A 22991-nucleotide genomic window follows, 5' to 3' on the forward strand; every position below is an offset into this window, starting at 1 on the left:
GCCCCTCCTCCTCCATCAACAGCCCCTCCTCCCTCCACAACCCCTCCTCCATCCACATCCCATCCTCCCTCCCTCCTCCATCCACACGGTTAAGGTTTAGTTGATAGCTTATCGTGTTTAGATTTAGTTGATATGTAAAACTTTGATTTAGTATGCTTCTAAGGTTTAGTTGATAGCTTATAGTGTTTAGAGTGAATTAGTAAAAATTCAAACATAGTTAATAGATTTAGTTTGTAACACTTTGATTGTAGAATGTAGGTTTTTTGAATAGTATAGGTTGGTAGAATTTTGTTGTAGAAGGTAGATATAAATTTTTAGTAATACAAATTTTTAATAAAAAAATTAGTAATGTAAATTTTTAGGTATAGAACTTTTTGAATTATAGAAATGTATTGGAATGCTATATGACAAATGTTTAGGTATCAAATTTAGTAATAGGAATTTCAGCAATCAAACTCTAAGTTATATTGTGAAATTAGGGCATTTAATAATAATGTTTTTGTTTATATTTTTTTGCAGAAATCAAGGAGCCCTGCATCATCCCCGCCGTCCTCCCCGTCACCGACCCCCTCCGACTTCGAGGTGAGACTAGCCAAATCCCCATGTTGATGATGATGTAGATGTTTTGATAGATGTAGTAGAGTAGTAGATGAGTAGCTGTGACAATTTCCATGGAATAGAAAATTTTCAATGTAGGTCTTTCAAATATGATGGAGATTTAGACATGCCATATGTAGTATTGTGCACTACTAGTGTTTGCCCAAGTGGCCAATGTTTGCAGGGAACACCTCAGAGTGTCCTATGTTTTGCCGGAGTGTTGATTCATTTCCGTTCCGGCAAATTTCAGGCGCTCGATATGTTCTATTTTAGCAAAGGTCATGCTGTACTTTTTCATGAATTTAAGCATCACTTGTGCTAGAATATGTAGGAAATATCGAGTGCCCATGATTTGCTAGAAAGATAATTAAACGACATTTCGAGTTGGCTTTAAGTCTGTCGGGGCTCCATACATGGCAGCCAAAAAATCAGTGAGGGAGAGTCTCCACCATATATGAGAGAAGAAGAATGCCGGCTGTTGTTGTGGGGGTCGCTTCTCCTTCTTCTCTTTATGCTAGACCTTTGTTATGCACTAGGGGAAGAAGGAGTAGCCACCATCATCTACGATCGAAAAATCGGTGAGGGAGTGTCCACCATATATGAGAGAAGACGGATGCCAACTGTTGTCATGGGGGTCGCTTCTCCTTCTTTTCCTTGTGCTAGATATTTGTAATGCATTAGGGAAAGGAGGAGTAGCGACCATCAACGACGGTCGCAATATCAGAGAGGGAGTGCCCACCATATACGTGAGATGAGAGTTTAGGAAGGAAGACTCGACAAAACTAAAGTCAACCCGTTGCATATCGAGTAATAGTGATATGTGTGTTGAGTTTCCTGGTAGTTGCCTTCAATCGATTTTCAATTAATGTTTGAACTATGAACATAGGAAATGTCTGACGACGAAAGGGAATTTGTTATGTGCGAATACTGCGAAGGCGAGCGCGGCTTGTGCGACAGGCCTCACCTAGTTGGTGGTAGGAACTTCAGCATCATGCTGGCTGAGACCTTCGAAGTGGATACAGTAAGTCACAATGACAAGTCTTTTTCATAATTAAGCATGACTTCTGCTTCTTTTGCTTCAACTTATAATTTTAATTTTTTACAATTCTACTAGCGCATCCCCTGCCATGCAAGAATGTATGTCTTGGATAAGATTGGTTTCAGTACTATGGAAAGTATGGAGGTAAAGAGAGTTCACTTGAGGACCGAGCATGGTTATACTTTTGCCGTAAAATTATACAATGCAGACACCTACTCCTATTTTGAATGAAAAAATTGGAGAGTACTATGCAAGGCTTATGCATTTGAGCCTAATATGCTTATCACCTTTGATATTCGCCACGAAGATGAAATTGAAGGTAATATCGACATCTGGGTCGATGTGCAGACGCCTCCAGTTCAACCATTATGTCAGTTTCTCAACCATATTTATTAAGTAATTTATATTTTTTATTTAAAAATAGTTGACAACTAATTTCTATTGACAGCTTATTTCCATTCAATCAAACATGTCCAGCGCTTGCTAGACAGCACTTACTACTGTCCTGGGGCTGAACTAAACTGCGAGGAGATATGTCATTATGTTTCATGGCTTGAGGATCTTGATACTGTCAAGATAGGTTAATTTCCTGGACTTCGAGATATTAGTACTCAAGACGTGCGACCACTAGTGTGCGTATTGAACTACGGTCACATCTATTTAGGAAAGATGGTAAAAAAATTACTATATGTCCTCAGTGCATCTTTTGCATACATTATTTTTAAGCTAGACTTCATTGCCACGTATATTACTAAGATGTTCTTCAACAGGGACTCCCAATGAGTGTTGTGCCTCGTTGGATCGAGCCGAAAGGTCGCATGACAATGGTTAGCTTACGGCCAAGATATCGTGCATTGCACATGAGTGCATTCATCATTTCTCGAAGCGAGCAAGTCTTAATAGTCAAAGACTGGAGCAAATTTGTGGAGGATCGTAGCAGAGAAGTACTAGGGGACAGCAATCAGAAGTGCAACCCAAAAATAGGAGACAAGTTCATCTGCATGCTCCAACATGATGAAGCAGGAGTGCTACACATGTTTTATGCTATTTTACCTGAGAGAGTAGCAAGAGTGATTAGCTAGCGCTAGAATGAGTTTGAAGATGATGATGCGCTACACTATGACTATGATGATTAAATAGCTAGTGTTGGTGGTAATGACTATGATGATTATTATTAGCTAGTATTGGTGGTGATTAGATAGCTACACTATGACTATGATGATTAAATAGTGTTGGTGGTAATGACTATGATGATTATTAGCTAGTGTTGTTGGTGATGATATAATTCAAGAGTTTTTATATTAATATGATGATGATGTTGATCATGATTATCATCATGATTTGTTATTATGATCATGATTAGTTATTATATCATTGGTGGAAGGAACGCGGATTAGATTCATGTGGATGGATCAAAAGTGACCAAAAGTTGAATTAGTACGATTGTGGTCCTAATTCAACTTTTGATTCATCCAAATGAATCTAATCCATGTTTCTTCCTCACAATAATATATTAATTTATCATGGACATAATGATATAACAACCTCTTAATTGGTACTGTATCAAAATTTGTATAACGATGCATAAATACACTAAAAATAAATAAAGATGAAAAACATAATACTAGTAGCACTGGACAGGAAGCATGATACGTCTCCATCGTATCTACTTTTCCAAACACTTTTGACCTTGTTTTGGACTCTAACTTGTATGAGTTGAATGGAACTAACCCGGACTGACGCTGTTTTCAGCAGAATTGCCATGGTGTTATTTTTGTGCAGAAATAAAAGTTCTCGGAAGGACCTGAAACTTCACGGAGAATATTTTTGGAATTTATAAAAATACTGGCGAAATAATCAACACCAGGGGCCCACACCCTGTCCATGAGGGTGGGGGCGCCCCCCTGGGGCGCGCCCCTATCTCGTGGGCCCCCTGATACTCCACCAACCTCAACTCCAACTCTATATATTCACATTCGGGGAGAAAAATCAAAGAGAAGGATTCATCGCATTTTATGATACGGAGCCACCGCCAAGCCCTAATCTCTCTCAGGAGGGCTGATCTGGAGTCCGTTCGGGGCTCCAAAGAGGGGAATCTGTCGCCATCGTCATCATCAACCTTCCGGCATCACCAATTTCATGATGCTCACCGTCGTGCGTGAGTAATTCCATTGTAGGCTTGCTGGACGGTGATGGGTTGGATGAGATTTATCATGTAATCGAGTTAGTTTTGTTAGGGTTTGATCCCTAGTATCCATTATGTTCCGAGATGGATGTTGCTATGACTTTGCTATGCTTAATGCTTCTCACTAGGGCCCGAGTGACATGATTTCAGATCTGAACCTATTATGTCTCCATGAATATATGTGAGTTCTTGAACCTATTTTGCAAGTCAATAGTCACCTACTATGTGTTATGATCCGTTAACTCCGAAGTGACAATAATCGGGACAATTACTGGTGATGATCGTAGTTTGAGGAGTTCATGTATTCACTAAGTGTTAATGCTTTGTTCTGGTACTCTACTAAAAGGAGGCCTTAATATCCCTTAGTTTCCGATAGGACCCCGCTGCCACGGGAGGGTAGGACAAAAGATGTCATGCAAGTTCTTTTCCATAAGCATGTATGACTATATTCGGAATACATGCCTACATTACATTGATGAACTGGAGCTAGTTCTGTGTCACCCTATGTTATAACTGCTACATGAGGAATCGCATCTGACATAATTATCCATCACTGATCCAATGCCTACGAGCTTTTCACATATTGCTCTTTTCTTAGTTACTTTTCCGTTGCCACTGTTACAATCACTACAAAACCAATACTGTTACTTTTGCCACTGTTACCGTTACCTCCATATTACTTTGCTACTAAAAACTTTGCTGCAGATATTAAGTCTTTCAGGTGCGGTTGAATTGACAACTCAATTGTTAATACTTGAGAATATTCTTTGGCTCCCCTTGTGTCGAATCAATAAATTTGGGTTGAATACTCTACCCTCGAAAACTATTGTGATCCCCTATACTCGTGGGTTATCAAGACTATTTTCTGGCACCGTTGTTGGGGAGCATAGCTCTATTCTTTGAGTCACTTGGGATTTATATCTGTTGATCACTATGAGGAACTTGAAAGATGAAAGAACCAAGATTTTTCCCTCAGCTACGAGGGGAGGTAAGGAACTCCCATCTAGCTCTACACTTGATTCACCTTCTGTTTTGAGTAAACTTGTGACACCTACTCCTGCTATTTATTCTGATATGTCGCATGTTATTGATGATGCCACTTCTGCTTTGCATGAGGCTTATGATGAAACTACTTCTATGCTTGATAATACTGTGCCATTAGGTGAATTTCTTGATGAACAACTTGCTAGGGTTAGAGAGAATGAAATTATTGAAACTGATAATATTGATGAAAGTGATGATGAAGATTCTCCCCCTAGATATGAATTGCCTATTGTGCCTGAGGGTTATGTTATGGATGAAGAAACTGCTAGAGACTTTTTAGCTTGCAATGATAGATATGATCTTAAGAAACTGTTAGCTAAGCTGAAAGAAAAGTCTTTGAAAGCTAGAATGAAATATGACCTTGCTTTTGCTACTTCACCTATCAGTATTTCCGATATGGATTATATTTTCTTTGTTGATCCTGAGTTAGTTACTTTGGTTGAATCCGATCATTTTTATGGCTATGAATCTGAAACTGTTGTGACACATCTTACTAAATTGAATGATATAGCCACCATGTTCGTTGATGAGGAGAAAATTCGTTACTACTATATCCTTAAGTTATTTCCGTTCTCATTAAAGGGTGATGCTAAAATATGGTTTAATTCTCTTGATCCTGGTTGTGTGCTTAGTCCCCAGGATATGATTTATTACTTCTCTGCTAAATATTTTCCGCTCATAAGAAACAAGCTGCCTTAAGGGAAATATATAATTTTGTGAAAATTGAAGAAGAGAGTCTCCCACAAGCTTGGGGGAGGCTTCTCCGATTACTTAATGCTTTGCCTGATCATCCTCTGAAGAAAAATGAAATACTTGATATCTTTTATAATGGACTAAACGATGCTTCCAAAGACCACCTAGATAGTTGTGCTGGTTGTGTTTTCAGGGAAAGAACTGCTGATCAAGCTGAATTGCTATTGAATAATATGTTGAGTAATGATAATGATTGGACACTTCCTGAACCAACTCCTAAGCCAACTCCGAAGAAAAGGGGTATTCTATTTCTCAGTCCTGAAGATATGCAAGAGGCAAAGAAATCTATGAAAGAAAAAGGTATTAAAGCTGAAGATGTTAAGAATATACTTCCTATTGAAGAAATACATGGTCTTGATAACCCGACACAGGTAGTAAAGGTAATTTCTCTCTATAGATTTGATGAAGGTGATATTCCTCGTTATAAGTCTGCTAGCCAATGCTTGGATGAGTTTGATAATTTTGTTGTTAAATAAGAAAACTTCAATGCTTATGTTAGTAGATAATTGAAACGTAATGCTTATATGATTGAACACTTGAGTGATTATATGCTTAGAGTTAAAGGTGAACCTAAACTTATTAGTAAACATGCTTCTATGGTTACCACTCAAGTAGAACAAGTGTTTAAGACTCAAAATGATTTGCTCAATGAATTAAATAATAAGAAAAATGATAATGTTGTTAGAGTTGTGACTAGAGGGGGTAAAATGACTCGGGAACCTTTGTATCTTGAGGGCCATCCTAAGAGAATTGAGCAAGATTCTCAGAGAACTAATGCTGATGCACCTAGTTATTCTAAGAAGAAGAAGAAGAAAAATGATAGGACTTTGCATGCTTCTAGTGAACTTGTTGTTGACACACACCTGAGAATCCCAATGATATTTCTATTTCCGATGCTGACACACAATCTGCTAATGAACATGAACCTAGTGATAATATTAATGATGATGTTCATGTTGATGCTCAACCTAGCAATGATAATGATGTAGAGATTGAACCTGCTGTTGATCTTGATAACCCACAATCAAAGAATCAATGTTATGATAAGAGAGACTTCATTGCTAGGAAGCACGGTAAAGAAACAGAACCATGGGTTCAGAAACCCATGCCTTATCCTCCCAACCCATCCAAGAAAAAGGATTATGAGGATTTTGAGCACTTTGCTAAAATGATTAGACATATCTTTTTACGTATGCGTTTGACGGATATTCTTAAGATGAATCCTTATGCTAAGTATATGAAAGATATTGTTACAAATAAAAGAAAGATACCGGAAGCTGAAATTTCCACCATGCTTGCTAATTATACTTTTAAGGGTGGAATACCAAAGAAACTAGGAGATCCAGGAGTACCAACTATACCATGCTCCATTAGAAGGAATTATGTTAAAACTGCTTTATGTGATCTTGGAGCCGGTATTAGTGGTATGCCTCTCTCTTTATATCGTAGACTTGATTTGAATAAGTTGACACCTACTGAAATATCTTTGCAAATGGCTGATAAATCAACTGCTATACCTGTCGGTATTTGTGAGGATGTGCCTGTTGTGGTTGCAAACGTTACCATTTTAACGGACTTTGTTATTCTAGATATTCCCGAGGATGATAGTATGTCAATTATACTTGGTAGACCCTTTTTGAATACTGCAGGGGTTGTTATTGATTGGAACAAAGGAAATGTCACTTTTCATGTTAATGGTATTGAGCATACGGTACATTTTCCGAGGAAACAACCTCAAGTCCACAATATAGATTCTATTGGAAAAACTTCAACAATTACTATTTGAGGTTTTGAATTTCCTCTTCCTACCGTCAAGAAGAAATATGATATTCTTATTGTTCGGGATGTGCATATCCCTGTTGAGGTAACTTAGTGTTATTCAAAGATTCTCCGGTTTCATGCGATTCGGAAAGAGTTTGTTAACAAGACTTGATCAACCTTGTTAGTGGATGCCTTTTGATGAGCATGGGATGGATGAAGTTAGAAAGCACAACTTTCTGTACCCTCCTTTTACTTTCTGTTATTTAGATTAAGTAAAGCAAAAATAGTATTTTCTGTCTGTTTTCTGAATTATCCTTGCAATACAAAATACCAAGTACTCCAAATGTCCTGAAAATTTTAGATGATTTTTTGTAGAATATTTAAGAATTATTGGTACTGAGAACACACCAGGGGGACCCACCACCTGGCCACGAGGGTCCAGGATGCGCCCACCCCCTGGGGTGTGCCCCCTGCCTCGTGGACCCCATGTGGGCCCCCTCCACTTATTCTTGCACCCACACACTTCGTCTTCCTCCAGAAAAAATCCTCCACCAGCTCAAACCCGAGTTCTAGCTCATCTTACTGCCATTTTTGATCTCCTAGCTCAAAGCTCCATTCGCAAAACTGCTTTGGAGAATTGTTCTTCGGTATGTGACACCTCCAATGGTCCAATTAGTTTTTGTTCTAGTGCTTTATTTATTGCAATTTTTTGCTGCTTAGGTGACCCTGTTCTTGAGCTTGCATGTCAAATTTATGTGGTCAAAAGTAGTTTTAATGCATGATATGGCCTCTAGGCACTTATGGGAGTAGTTGCTATCAATCTTGTTGAGTTTGGTTCACTTTTATTTTGAGTCACTAAAAATTTCAAAAAAACTCAGAGAAAGAAAATGATGAAGAGATTGTTGAGGGGCTCTTCGAGCCGAAGCTTGAAGGATAAGCAAAGTGAAGAGAATAAGAAGCCCAAATATAATATCCCTCGCACTGTGGAGGTTTGGCCATGCGAATGGCCTTGTGATGAGTTCTTGAGAGCAGCCGGGATTTATGATGATTTTTATTATTTGGCTGAGAATGCAGGCCTCACCAACTTCCTCCGCGACCAGCGCGAACAGTATCTCCTCACTACTATTTTCGTGCAAATTTTTTACTTCCATGCTAGGAAATCACCACCTTCAGTGGAATTTCATTTATATGATGAGGTTAAGGGGATGTCACGATATGATTTTTGCCGGGTCTGTAAGATACCCTTTGAGGGCAGCATAGAGGAACCACATCGTAATGATGTGGAGGGGTTTACTGATATAATTGTTGTAGGGGAAACGAGGAAAGTTTCTGATGCAAGAATTACTAGCATACATTTTCCTGTTCTACGTTACTTTGCAATATTTGCTAGTAGATGCTTAATTGGTCGTGGGAACAGTGGAAACCTCAGTGCCCCTGATATTCTTATTTTGCGCCATGCTTTGTTTCGTGATACAACTTTCAGTTTAGGGGCTATTGTTGCTAAACGGTTAAATCTGAACCATACAAAGGGCCCCCTCTTTGGAGGCATGTTTGCTTCACGCCTTGCTGCACACTTTAGGATACCTATTAAGCATTATGAGAAAGAGGAAAATTTGATGCCCCCTATTTTTCTAGATTACAAGAGTATGGTAGCACATGATTTTATTGTTAAGGATAAGAAGAAGCTGCTTAAGTATAGATTGATTTTTGATAAAAACTACTATGATATTAATACCTTGCTTGCGCCCTATTTGTTTAACATATTTTCAGGCACGTTTTGCCGGAGGACATTCATGCCTACCGGAGCCGGACATCAGCTCCAGAGCCTGAGCCGGAGCCATCCCTTGGCCCTTATCGATAGTCAATCTATCAGTGGGATCCAGAGGAGATCGCCAACCAGTGGCACCCAGAGGACACTCCTCCGTACACCAGAGAGGGAAGCTTTGAGCCATGTCCATAGACTAACTTAGGCCAAAAGCCTAAGCTTGGGGGAGTACGTATCTCTCACCTACATTACATTCATGTTCACACACTCATTCCAGTAGTCGGTGCTCATAATTTTTCATTGTACTATCCATGCTAGTTTATTTTCTTTTCCAGCATTCTTCTTGTGTGTTTGAAAACCTTAATAAAAACCAAAAAAATAGTTGTATATTTTAGCTAGTTTACTTTCCATGCCTGTAGTAGTAATAATTAAAAGAAAACCCAAAAAGATTTCTCGTTCTTCTTTTGCTTGTTGGGAGCTTTCCCATGTAAATAGTTTTTGTTTCTTTTCTTTTCTTTGGGGGTTGTGAGGAGAAGACCATGATGAAAATGTTGAGTGGCTCTCATATGCATTATTGTAGATCTAACAAAGAGCCCATATTACCTTGTCTTCTCCCTGTGTATTAAATGCTTGCAGATTCCAGCTTAGTCCAATGCACGTGCACTATTATTATTATCCACACCGTTTGATTATGCAAGTGAAAGGCAATAATGACGATATATGATGGACTGATTGAGATGAGAAAAGCTGGTATGGGCTCAACCTATCTTGTTTTTGTAAATATGATTATTTCATCGTTCCTGATTCAGCCTATTATGAAGGAAACATGTTTGCAATGACAATTAGAGATTATAGTTGCTCATGCCATGCTTAATTAGCTAGGAGTTTATAATGGTTTACCTTACGTGTCAACATGCTATTAAAATGGTTGTGATGTGGTATGATGAGGTGGTATCCTCCTTTGAACGATTCGAGTGGCTTGACTTGGCACATGTTCACGCATGTAGTTGAAACAAAATCAACATAACCTCCACGATATTTATGTTCATGGTGAATTATATCCTACTCATGCTTGCACTCAGTGTTGATTAATTTTAATGCATGTTCATGACTGTTGTCGCTCTCTAGCTGGTCGCTTCCCGGTCTCTTTCTAACCTTCACTTGTACTAAGCGGGAATACTGCTTGTGCATCCACTTCCATAAACCTCAAAAAGTTATTCCATATGAGTCCACCATACCTTCCTATATGTGGTATCTACCTGCCGTTCCAAGTAAATTTGTATGTGCCAAACTCTAAACCTTCAAATGAAATTCTAATTTGTATGCTCGAATATCTCATGTATCAACTAGGGATGTCTATATCTTCCATGCCAGGTGGGTTATTCTCAAGAGGAGTGGACTCCGCTCCTCATTCACGAGAAAATGGCTGGTAACTGGGATGCCCAGTCCCATGCTTAAATTAAAATAATTGCAAACAAAACTCCCCCAGGATTGTTGTTAGTTGGAGGCACCCATTGTTTCGGACAAGCCATGCATTGATGTTTGTTGGTGGTGGGGGAGTTTAAACTTTACCATTCTGTTTGGGAACCGCCTATAATGTGTGTAGCATGGAAGATATCGAGATCTCTCAGTTATTATGTTGACAATGAAAGTATGTCACTCAAAATATTATTTATGCATATTTCAAAAATCGAGCTCTAGCACCTCTACAAATCCCTGCTTCCCTCTGTGAAGGGCCTATCTATTTACTTTTATGTTGAGTCATTATCCTCTTATTAAAAAGCACCAGTTGGAGAGCATCGCTGCCATTTGCATGCATTACTATTAGTTTACATTGAGTATGACTGTGACTGGATCTCTTTTACCATGAATTACAATGTTTAGTCAGTCCTTGAACTTCAAAGGTGCTCTGCATTTATGTTTTGCGGTCTCAGAAAGTGCTAGCGAGATACCATCTTGTTATATCATACTATGATTGTTTTGAGAAAGTGTTGTCATCTGAGATTTACTATTATTGCTCGCTAGCGGATTATGCCATTGATATGAGTAAACATGAGACCTAAATGTTATTGTGAATATGGTTAGTTCATAATCTTTGCTGAAAACTTGAATGCTGGCTTCACATATTTACAACAACAACAAGATCAAACAGAGTTTGTAAAAGTTTTTCTTTATCACTTTCAGTTTGTTAACTGAATTGCTTGAGGACAAGAAAAGGTTTAAGCTTGGGGGAGTTGATACGTCTCCATCGTATCTACTTTTCCAAACACTTTTGACCTTGTTTTGGACTCTAACTTGCATGATTTGAATTGAACTAACCCGGACTGACGTTGTTTTCAGCAGAATTGTCATGGTGTTATTTTTGTGCAGAAATAGAAGTTCTCGGAATGACCTGAAACTTGACAGAGAATATTTTTGGAATTTATAAAAAATAATGGTGAAAGAATCAACACTAGGGGGCCCACACCCTGTCCACGAGGGTGGGGGGGGGGGCGCCCCCTGTCTCGTGGGTCCCCTGATGCTCCACCGACCTCAACTCCAACTCTATATATTCAAGTTCGGGGAGAAAAAAATCAGAGAGAAGGATTCGTCGCGTTTTACGACACGGAGCAGCCGCCAAGCCCTAATCTCTCTCGGGAGGGTTGATCTGGAGTCCGTTCGGGGCTCCGGAGAGGGGTATCCGTCGCCATCGTCATCATCAACCTTACTCCATCACCAATTTCATTATGCTCACCGCCGTGCATGAGTAATTCCATCGTAGGCTTGCTGGACGGTGATGGGTTGGATGCGATTTATCATGTAATCTAGTTAGTTTTGTTAGGGTTTGATCCCTAGTATCCATTATGTTCTGAGATTGATGTTGCTATGACTTTGATATGCTTAATGCTTGTCACTAGGGCCCGAGTGCCATGATTTCAGATCTGAGCCTATTATGTTTCCATGAATATATGTGAGTTCTTGATCCTATTTTGCAAGTCAATAGTCACCTACTATGTGTTATGATCCGTTAACCCCGAAGTGACAATAATTGGGACAATTACCGGTGATGATCGCAATTTGAGGAGTTCATATATTCACTAAGTGTTAATGCTTTGTTCCGGTACTCTATTAAAAGGAGGACTTAATATCCCTTAGTTTCCAATAGGACCCCACTGCCACGGGAGGGTAGGACAAAAGATGTCATGCAAGTTCATTTCCATAAGCGCGTATGACTATATTCGGAATACATGCCTACATTACATTGATGAACTGGAGCTAGTTCTGTGTCACCCTATGTTATAACTGTTACATGAGGAATCACATCCGACATAATTATCCATCACTGATCCAATGCCTACGAGCTTTTCACATATTGCTCTTTGCTTAGTTACTTTTCCGTTGCCACTGTTACAATCACTACAAACCAATACTATTACTTTTTCCACTGTTACCGGTACTTCCATATTACTTTGCTACTAAATACTTTGCTGCAGATATTAAGTCTTTCAGGTGCGGTTGAATTGACAACTCAACTGTTAATACTTGAGAATATTCTTTGGCTCCCCTTGTGTCGAATCAATAAATTTGGGTTGAATACTCTACCTTCGAAAACTGTTGTGATCCCCTATACTTGTGGGTTATCAAAGCACACTACTACTAGTTAGGTTAGTAGTAGCACGACTTTTTTTAAAAGCACTGCAGCTATTAGCAGTAGCGCATTGCTCCAATGATCGCTATTGTTACCCATGTATAGCAGTAGCTTGGGCCAACCAACACTACTACTTACCTTTAGTTGTAGTGCTGTAGTAGTAGCACGGTTACCCGCACTACTGCTAGGCCCAAAACCAGCGCTACTGCTAGGCTTTCCCCTAGTAGTGTGTGCTGCATCATCCCTTCCTCTTTGGGGAAATACCGACGTAGTTCAAGATGCATCACTCCTCTTCATGTAAACCTTGTAAAATAAGAGAGAAAAGGCATACGTATTGTACCATAATGTGTAATAACAACCCATAATGTAATAAATATCAATATAAAAGCATGATGCAAAATGGACGTATCAACTCCCCCAAGCTTAGACCTCACTTGTCCTCAAGCAAAAGCCAAAATCGGAAAATATGTCCACATGTTTAGAGATAGAGATTTCGATAAAATAAAATATGGACATGAGGGCATCATGATCATCTTTAGAACAACAACATATATTCTCATATAGTTTCTTATGTCAAAGTAATAGTTCATTCACAAGGTAAAGTATGAACCTTAAACTTTATTGTAAACCAACAAACTATGATCTCAGTCATTGAAGCCATTGCAATTTATCATAATATCGGAAAGAGTCAATGTAAAAACTTTTGTATAGCAAGTCCACATACTCAATCATCTCTTAGTCTTTTATAATTGCTAACACTCACGCGATACTTATGGGTTCAAAGCCTCAATCGGATACAGAGAAAGATATGGGTTTATAGTTTTGCGTCCCAACCTTTTACCTCAAGGGTAATGAGGGAGTCCTGGATTAGGGGGTCTCCGGACAGCCGGACTATATCCTTTGGCCGGACTGTTGGACTATGAAGATACAAGATTGAAGACTTCGTCCCGTGTCCGGATGGGACTCTATTTGGCGTGGAAGGCAAGCTAGGCAATACGGATATGGATATCTCCTCCTTTGTAACCGACCTTGTGTAACCCTAGCCCCTTCCGGTGTCTATATAAACCGGAGGGTTTTAGTCCGTAGGACAACGGACAATCATACCATAGGCTAGCTTATAGGGTTTAGCCCCTCCAATCTCGTGGTAGATCAACTCTTGTAATACCCATATTATCAAGTATAATCAAGCAGGATGTAGGGTTTTACCTCCATCAACAGGGCCTGAACCTGGGTAAAACATCGTGTCCCCTGCCTCCTGTTACCATCCGCCTTAGACGCACAGTTCGGGACCCCCTACCCGAGATCCGCCGGTTTTGACACCGGCATTGGTGCTTTCATTGAGAGTTCCTCTGTGTCGTCATCATTAGGCTTGATGGCTCCTTCAATCATCGATACGATGCAGTTCACGGTGAGACTTTTCTCCCCGGACAGATCTTTGTGTTCGGCAGGTTCGCACTGTGGGCCAACTCGCTTGGTCATCTGGAGCAGATCGAGAGTTATGCCCCTGGCCACCAGGTCAGGTTTGGAAGCTTAAATTACACGGCCGATACCCGCGGAGACTTGATCTTCGACGGATTCGAGCCCCTGCCTAGTGCGCCACACGGTCACGATGAGCATGATTTAGCTCTGCCATCGGACAGTGTTCAGGAGATCGCACCAGCAATCGCCCCGACCCTCAATTCGGAGCCAGATGCACCATCCATGGACGGGTGGATAGACCCCGCCATGGAGGCCGCACTCTCATCGGCGATCGAGCCGAGTATCGACCTTACCCTTCACGGGAGCCGTGACGCCGAACTACCGGATTCCTCCCCGGCCACGGACTTCGAACCGCCTGCGCCCGTGCCTATCAAATCTGACTGGGCGCCGATCATGGAGTTTACCTCCGCGGATATTTTTCAGCACTCACCCTTCGGCGACATACTGAACTCATTAAGGTCTCTCTCACTGTCAGGAGAGTCCGGGCCGAACTATGTTCGGCAGGATTGGGATGCGGATGACGAAGAAATTCGCCGCCCACCCACCGCCCACTTAGTAGCCACTGTCGATGATTTGACCGACATGCTTGACTTCGACTCTGAAGACATCAACGGTATGGACGACGCTGCAGGAGACGAACAGGAACTACTGCCCACAGGCCACTGGACGCGCACTTCATCATATGATGTATACATTGTGGACACACCCAAAGAAAATGACAACGAGGAACGGAAGGACGCAGCGAAGGGTTGTTCCCTCGAGAAGCAGTCAAAGCGGCGGCGTAAGCGCCGCTCCAAATCCCGCCTCGGCAGAAACAGCGGTCATATAGACCCGGCTATGGAGCAAGGTGAACCATCGCCCGACCAGGGCAACACGGAGAATCAAACCAAACAACCCGACCCCGTCGAAGATAACAGCCCGGATGATATCACACTGGACAGGCACCCGGAGCAACATAATGCCCATCAAAGGCTGGTTGCCACTGTGAGGAGTCTGAAAAATAAGAAGCAAAGGCTCAGGGCTGCACAAGACACACTCAGAATCAGATGGAGTGAAGTACTCAACACTGCAGCAAAGTACGGCGGTAATCGCCACACCAAGAGCTAGCCAAAGCGAAAGCTGCTACCCGAATTCGATGAGGAGGCCTTAGATCCCCCGCAATCAAAAAACAAAACGGCCATCCAGTCAGATAGACAACCTCGTGGCCAACATAGAATGGCAAACGACGCCGCACATAAGCCGGTACGTGATCCACATGAGGAATCGCATCAAAAGTACGATGCAACTAGATCCATCTACGGGCCACGCAAGAGCGCTCCAACACACAATGCAACACAACAAACATCCCAATACCTCGGTACACCCAAATACAAGGGTGCCGCACACCCCCTATGTTTCACCGATGAGGTGCTGGGCCATGAATTTCCAGAGGGATTCAAACCCGTAAACATAGAGGCGTACGATGGAACGACAGACCCTGGGGTCTGGATTGAGGACTACATCCTCCGTATCCATATGGCTTGAGGAGATGATCTCCATGCCATCAAGTACTTACCCCTCAAGCTCCAAGGGCCAGCTCGGCACTGGCTTAAAAGCCTCCCCAAAAACTCCATTGGAAGCTGGGAAGAGCTCGAAGACGCCTTTCAGGCAAATTTTCAAGGAACATATGTCCGACCACCGGATTTTTTTTCAGACGATTTAAGTCATATAACTCAACAGCCCGGAGAGTCAACCCGAAAGCTTTGGAATAGGTTCCTCACTAAAAAGAACCAAATAGTCGACTGTCCGGACGCCGAAGCCTTAGCAGCTTTCAAGCACAATGATAACCCACAAGTATAGGGGATCAATTGTAGCCTCTTTCGATAAGTAAGAGTGTTGAACCCAACGAGGAGCTAAAGGTAGAACAAATATTCCCTCAAGTTCTGTCGACCACCGATACAACTATACGCACACTTGACGTTCGCTTTACCGGAAACAAGTTTGAAACTAGAAGTACTTTGTAGGTGTTGTAGGATAGGTATGCAAGATAATAAAGAGCAAGTAAATATAAAGTAGGGGCTGTTTAGATGAAGACACAACTAAATTAGTTTTAGTAAAGAGCTTTTGTCAACAAGAAAGTTATTTGTCCCTAGGTAATCGATAACTAGACCAGTAATCATTGTTGCAATTTTATATGAGGGAGAGGCATAAGCTAACATACTTTCTCTACTTGGATCATATGCACTTATGATTGGAACTCTAGCAAGCATCCACAACTACTAAATATTCATTAAGGTAAAACCCAACCACAGCATTAAAGCATCAAGTCCCCTTTATCCCATACGCAAATAACCTACTTACTAGAGTTTGTGTTTCAGTCACTCACCAACCCACTATAAGCAAATCATAAGCATATTGCAAACCCTACAGCAGGAATCCATCACGCTTGCGCGACACGGAGAGCACCATAGGACAGCACCAATAATAAAACATACAACTCAAACCAATCACGATCATCAAATAGCCATTAGGACAAAACAGATCTACTCAAACATCATAGGATAGCAATACATCATTGGGAAATAATATATAGCGGGTAAGACAGATTAAGTAGAGATTACAGCGGGTAAGAGAGAGGTTACACCGCTGCATAGAGGGGGAGAGAGTTGGTGATGATGGCGGTGAAGTTGTTGGTGAAGATCGCGGTGATGATGATGGCCCCCGGTGGCACTCCGGTGCCACCGGAAGCGAGGGGGAGAGAGCCCCCCTCCTCCTCCTTCTTCTTCTTCTTCTTCCTTGACCTCCTCCCTAGATGTGAGAAGGGTTTTCCCTCTGGTCCATGGCCTCCATGGCACGGGAGGGGCGAGAGCCCCTCCGAGATTGGATTTGTCTCTCTATCTCTCTCTGTTTCTCCGTTCTGTTCTGGCTCTGTTTCACCGTTTCGTGTATATATGGAGATCCGTAACTCCGATTGGCCTGAAACCTTCGCCATGATTTTTTTCTTCTGAAAATTAGCTTTCTTGCAGCAAAAGAAGAGCGTCAACCGCCTTACGGGTGGCTCACGAGGGTAGGGGCGCGCCCAGGGGGGTCAGGCGCGCCCAGGGGGGTCAGGCGCGCCCCCCTACCTCGTGACCACCTCGGGCACCGTCTCGCGTGGATTTTTCTTCCGGAATTTCCCAAATATTCCAAAAATAAGCTCCGTCCGTTTATATCCCGTTTGGATTCCGTTTGGTATGGATATTCTGCGCAACACATGCAACAAACAGGAACTGGCACAAGGCACTGGATCAATATGTTAGTCCCAAAAATAATATAAAAACTTGCCAAAAAGTATATGAAAGTTGAATAATATTGGCATGGAACAATCAAAAATTATAGATACGACGGAGACGTATCAGCATCCCCAAGCTTAATTCCTGCTCGTCCTCGAGTAGGTAAATGATAAAAAAGATAATTTTTGATGTGGAATGCTACCTAGCATAATCTTGATCATATGTCTAATCATGGCATGAATATTAAGACACGAGTGATTCAAAGCAATAGTATATCCTTTGACATAAAAATAATAATATTTCAAGCATACCAACCAAGCAATTATGTCTTATTGAAATTACATAGCCAAAGAAAGCTCATCCCTACAAAATCATATAGTCTGGCTATGCTCCATCTTCACCACACAAAATATTCACATCATGCACAACCCCGATGACAAGCCAAGCAATTGTTTCATACTTTTGACGTTCTCAAACCTTTTCAACTTTCACGCAATACGTGAGCGTGAGCCATGGACATAGCACTATAGGTGGAATAGAATATCATGGTGGAGAAGACAAAAAGCAGAAGATAGTCTCACATCAACTAGGCGTATCAATGGGCTATGGAGATGCCCATCAATAGATATCAATGTGAGTGAGTAGGGATTGCCATGCAACGGATGCACTAGAGCTATAAGTATATGAAAGCTCAAACTGAAACTAAGTGGGTGTGCATCCAACTTGCTTGCTCATGAAGACCTAGGGCATTTGAGGAAGCCCATCGTTGGAATATACAAGCCAAGTTATATAATGAAAATTCCCACTATTATATGAAAGTGATAACTCAAGAGACTCTCTATATGAAGAACATGGTGCTACTTTGAAGCACAAGTGTGGAAAAAGGATAGTAGCATTGTCCCTTTTATTATTTTTATTTTTTTATTTGGCCTTTCTTTTTTTATTTGGCCTTTCTTTCCTTTTTTGGGGACAATGCTCTATTAATGATGATCATCACACTTTTATTTACTTACAACTCAATATTACAACTCGATACTAGAACAAAGATATGACTCTATATGAATGCCTCCGGCGGTGTACCGGGATGTGCAATGATCTAGCGTAGCAATGACATCAAAAAACGAACAAGCCATGAAAACATCATGCTAGCTATCTTACGATCATGCAAAGCAATATGACAATGATGCTCAAGTCATGTATATGATGATGATGGAAGTTGCATGGCAATATATCTCGGAATGGCTATGGAAATGCCATGATAGGTAGGTATGGTGGCTGTTTTGAGGAAGGTATATGGTGGGTTTATGGTACTGGCGAAAGTTGCGCGGTACTAGAGAGGCTAGCAATGGTGGAAGGGTGAGAGTGCGTATAATCCATGGAGTCAACATTAGTCATAAAGAACTCACATACTTATTGCAAAAATCTATTAGTCATCGAAACAAAGTACTACGTGCATGCTCCTAGGGGGATAGATTGGTAGGAAAAGACCATCGCTCGTCCCCGACCGCCACTCATAAGGAAGACAATCAATAAACACCTCATGCTTCGACTTCGTTACATAACGGTTCACCATACGTGCATGCTACGGGACTTGCAAACCTCAACACAAGTATTTCTCAATTTCACAATTACTCAACTAGCACGACTCTAATATCACCACCTTTATATCGCAAAACTATTGCAAGGAATCAAACATATCATATTCAGTGATCTACAAGTTTTATGTAGGGTTTTATGACTAACCATGTGAATGACCAGTTCCTGTCATCTCTCTAAATAGATATAAGTGAAGCACGAGAGTTTAATTCTTTCTACAAAAGATATGCCCATGCTCTAACAAATATAAGTGAAGCAAAAGAGCATTATACAAATGGCGGTTGTTTATGTAAAGAGAAACAGGCAATCCAAGCTTCAAAAGATATAACTGAAGCACATGAAGCATTCTATAAAGCCATACTCAAAAGATATAAGTGAAGTGCAGAGAGCATTCTATAAATCAACCAAGGACTATCTCATACCAGCATGGTGCATAAAATAAAAATAAAAACTAAATGCAAAAGACGCTCCAAGATTGCACATATCGCATGAACGAAACGAATCCGAAAACATACCGATATTTGTTGAAGAAAGAGGGGATGCCTCCCCAGCATCCCCAAGCTTAGACGCTTGAGTCTCCTTGAATATTTACTTGGGGAGCCTCAGGCATCCCCAAGCTTGAGCTCTTGCCTCTCTTCCTTCTTCTCACATCGAGACCTTCTCGATCATCGAACACTTCATCCACACAAAACTTCAACAGAAAACTCGGTAAGATCCGTTAGTATAATAAAGCAAATCACCACTATAAGTACTGTTGCAAACCAATTCATATTTTGTTTTTGCATTGTGTCTACTGTAATATAACTTTTTCATGGCTTAATCCACTGATATAAATTGATAGTTTCATCAAAACAAGCAAACTATGCATCAAAAACAGAATCTGTCTAAAACAGAACAGTCTGTAATAATCTGAACATTCACCATACTTCTGATACTTGAAAAATTCTGCCAAAATTAGGAAAAATATACAATTTTTATAGGAACACATTGCAAAAAGAATCAGAACCATTTGACGTTCCAGCTAAAAATGTAAAATCGCGCACTACAGCCAAAGTTTCTGTCCTGCACCATACAAACCATCAAGCAAATGTAAACATCCTAAAGGCAAACCTTGGCACATTATTTTTATAATACAATGGAATTGTACAAGGGGATAATTATTTTTATTGAAAAGTTTCTGTAATCAAGATTCACAAAGTTCCCATGGGCATGAACAAAGTTCAAGGACGTCCCCCACTTTCACAATGCTCGTCTCTCTCACTTTCACTTTTCTTTTAGAAAAAGTTTTGGGTTCCCCTATTTATTTTTGTTGTTTTTAAACTATATGAAAGCACTCAACAGAAATAAATGACTCTCTAAAACTTCCGGGTTGTCTCCATGGCAGCGCTTTCTTTAAAGCCATTAAGCTAGGCATATAGTGCTCGAGTAGTGAATCCACCCGGATCCCAAGGTATATCAAAGCCAATTTTAATTAACAATGATTTGTAATTTAGTAGTGAGCACAAAGTAAAATATATCATGTAACAACAAAGTCTAACTCTCTTCCTATGCATCGGCATGTCATAAAAGAACAATTCATGCACACAAAGTAAAGGCCAATGCATAGTATAAACAGTTTCTTGCAATTTTATCGTATTGGAAACATAGAGAGGTGGAGATATAGTTCCTCTCTCATAATAACTGCAAGTAGGAGCAGCAAGCACATGCATATTATATCTATAAAAATCATCATGTGTAATAATAAAACGCAACCCATCAATGTAATCCTTAATAAGTGCAAACTTCTCTGATATAGTGTAATCGGGAGAATTCAAAAAGATAATAGGACTATCATGCGTGGGTGCAATAGCAACAATTTCATGTTTAACATAAGGAACTATAGAAAGTTCATCTCCATAAGCATAATTCATATTGGCATCTTGGCCACAAGCATAGCAAGCATCATCAAAAAAGGATATTTCAACGGAATCAACGGGATCATAACAATCATCATAGCAATCATCCTCCAGTAAGCACGAAGGGAAATTAAACAATGTATGAGTTGAAGAGTTACTCTCATTAGAAGGTGGGCACGGGTAGCTAATCCGCTCTTCCTCCTTTTGTTCTTCGCTCTCTTCCTCATCTTTTTCATCCAATGAGCTCACAGTTTCATCAATTTCTTCTTCCATAGACTCCTGCAAAATATTAGTGTCTTCTTGGACAGCGGAGTAGTACTCAATATATGGTTCAACATAGACATTAGAAGCATAATTATCATAGCAATATTTAAATATGGCAAAAATTTCAGATTTGTGAAGAGTAGCATCATACTTTTCAATCAAAGAAGCAATTTCAAAAGCACCCTTAAAAGCAACAAATTCTTCAATTTGTTGAACATCATAGTAATTATAAACACCCTTAGCATCTGAAGATAAGATTCCATTATCAATAAACTCACATTGGTAGGGAAGGTGTTTCTTAGGGTTTTTAGAACAACAAGTAAAATCATATATTTCACATAAATTCCAAGCATAGCATTGCAAACGTTGAATTTGACCCCATAATAGTTTCCCTTTTTCAGATATACGGTGTCGCACATAACAAGCATGCTCATCTAAAGATTTGCCCTCAACTAAGCTAGTTGGGGTTTCGGCACGAGCACAAAGGGACCGAAGATGATCCAAGTAATAAGAGTCAACAGTGTGATAGATTTTGATTGGTTCTTCAACCATTGGTTCAGTAGGTACAACTAATTTTTTTTGGTATTTTGTGTTTCCTACCCATAACTAAAGATAGAAAACAACTAAGAACAGCAAATAAAAATTACTTAGTGATAAAGCAAACAAGCACACACGAGAATATTCACCCCACGCTATTGCACCCCGACAATGGCGCCAGAAAAAGGTCTTGATAACCCACAAGTATAGGGGATCAATTGTAGCCTCTTTCGATAAGTAAGAGTGTCGAACCCAATGAGGAGCTAAAGGTAGAACAAATATTCCCTCAAGTTCTATCGACCACCGATACAACTCTACGCACACTTGACGTTCGCTTTACCGGAAACAGGTTTGAAACTAGAAGTACTTTGTAGGTGTTGTTGGATAGGTATGCAAGATAATAAAGAGCAAGTAAATATAAAGTAGGGGCTGTTTAGATGAAGACACAACTAAATTAGTTTTAGTAAAGAGCTTTTGTCAACAAGAAAGTTATATGTCCCTAGGCAATCGATAACTAGATCGGTAATCATTGTTGCAATTTTATATGAGGGAGAGGCATAAGCTAACATACTTTCTCTACTTGGATAATATGCACTTATGATTGGAACTCTAGCAAGCATCCGCAACTACTAAAGATTCATTAAGGTAAAACCCAACCATAGCATTAAAGCATCAAGTCCCCTTTATCCCATACGCAAACAACCTACATACTCGGGTTTGTGTTTCAGTCACTCACCAACCCACTATAAGCAAATCATAAGCATATTGCAAACCCTACAACGGGAATCCCTCATGCTTACGCGACATGGAGAGCACCATAGGACAACACCAATAATAAAACATACAACTCAAACCAATCACGATCATCAAATAGCCATTAGGACAAAACAGATCTACTCAAACATCATAGGATAGCCATACATCATTGGGAAATAATATATAGCGTTGAGCACCATGTTTAAGTAGAGATTACAGCGGGTAAGAGAGAGGTTACACCGCTGCATAGGGGGGGGGGGAGAGTTGGTGATGATGGCGGTGAAGTTGTTGGTGAAGATCGCGGTGATGATGATGGCCCCCGGTGGCACTCCGGTGCCACTCGAAGCAAGGGGGAGAGAGCCCCCCTCCTTCTTCTTCTTCCTTAACCTCCTCCCTAGATGGGAGAAGGGTTTCCCCTCTGGTCCATGGCCTCCATGGCAC

Source organism: Triticum dicoccoides, chromosome 2A, assembly GCF_002162155.2.
Source record: "Triticum dicoccoides isolate Atlit2015 ecotype Zavitan chromosome 2A, WEW_v2.0, whole genome shotgun sequence".
NCBI lineage: Eukaryota > Viridiplantae > Streptophyta > Magnoliopsida > Poales > Poaceae > Triticum > Triticum dicoccoides.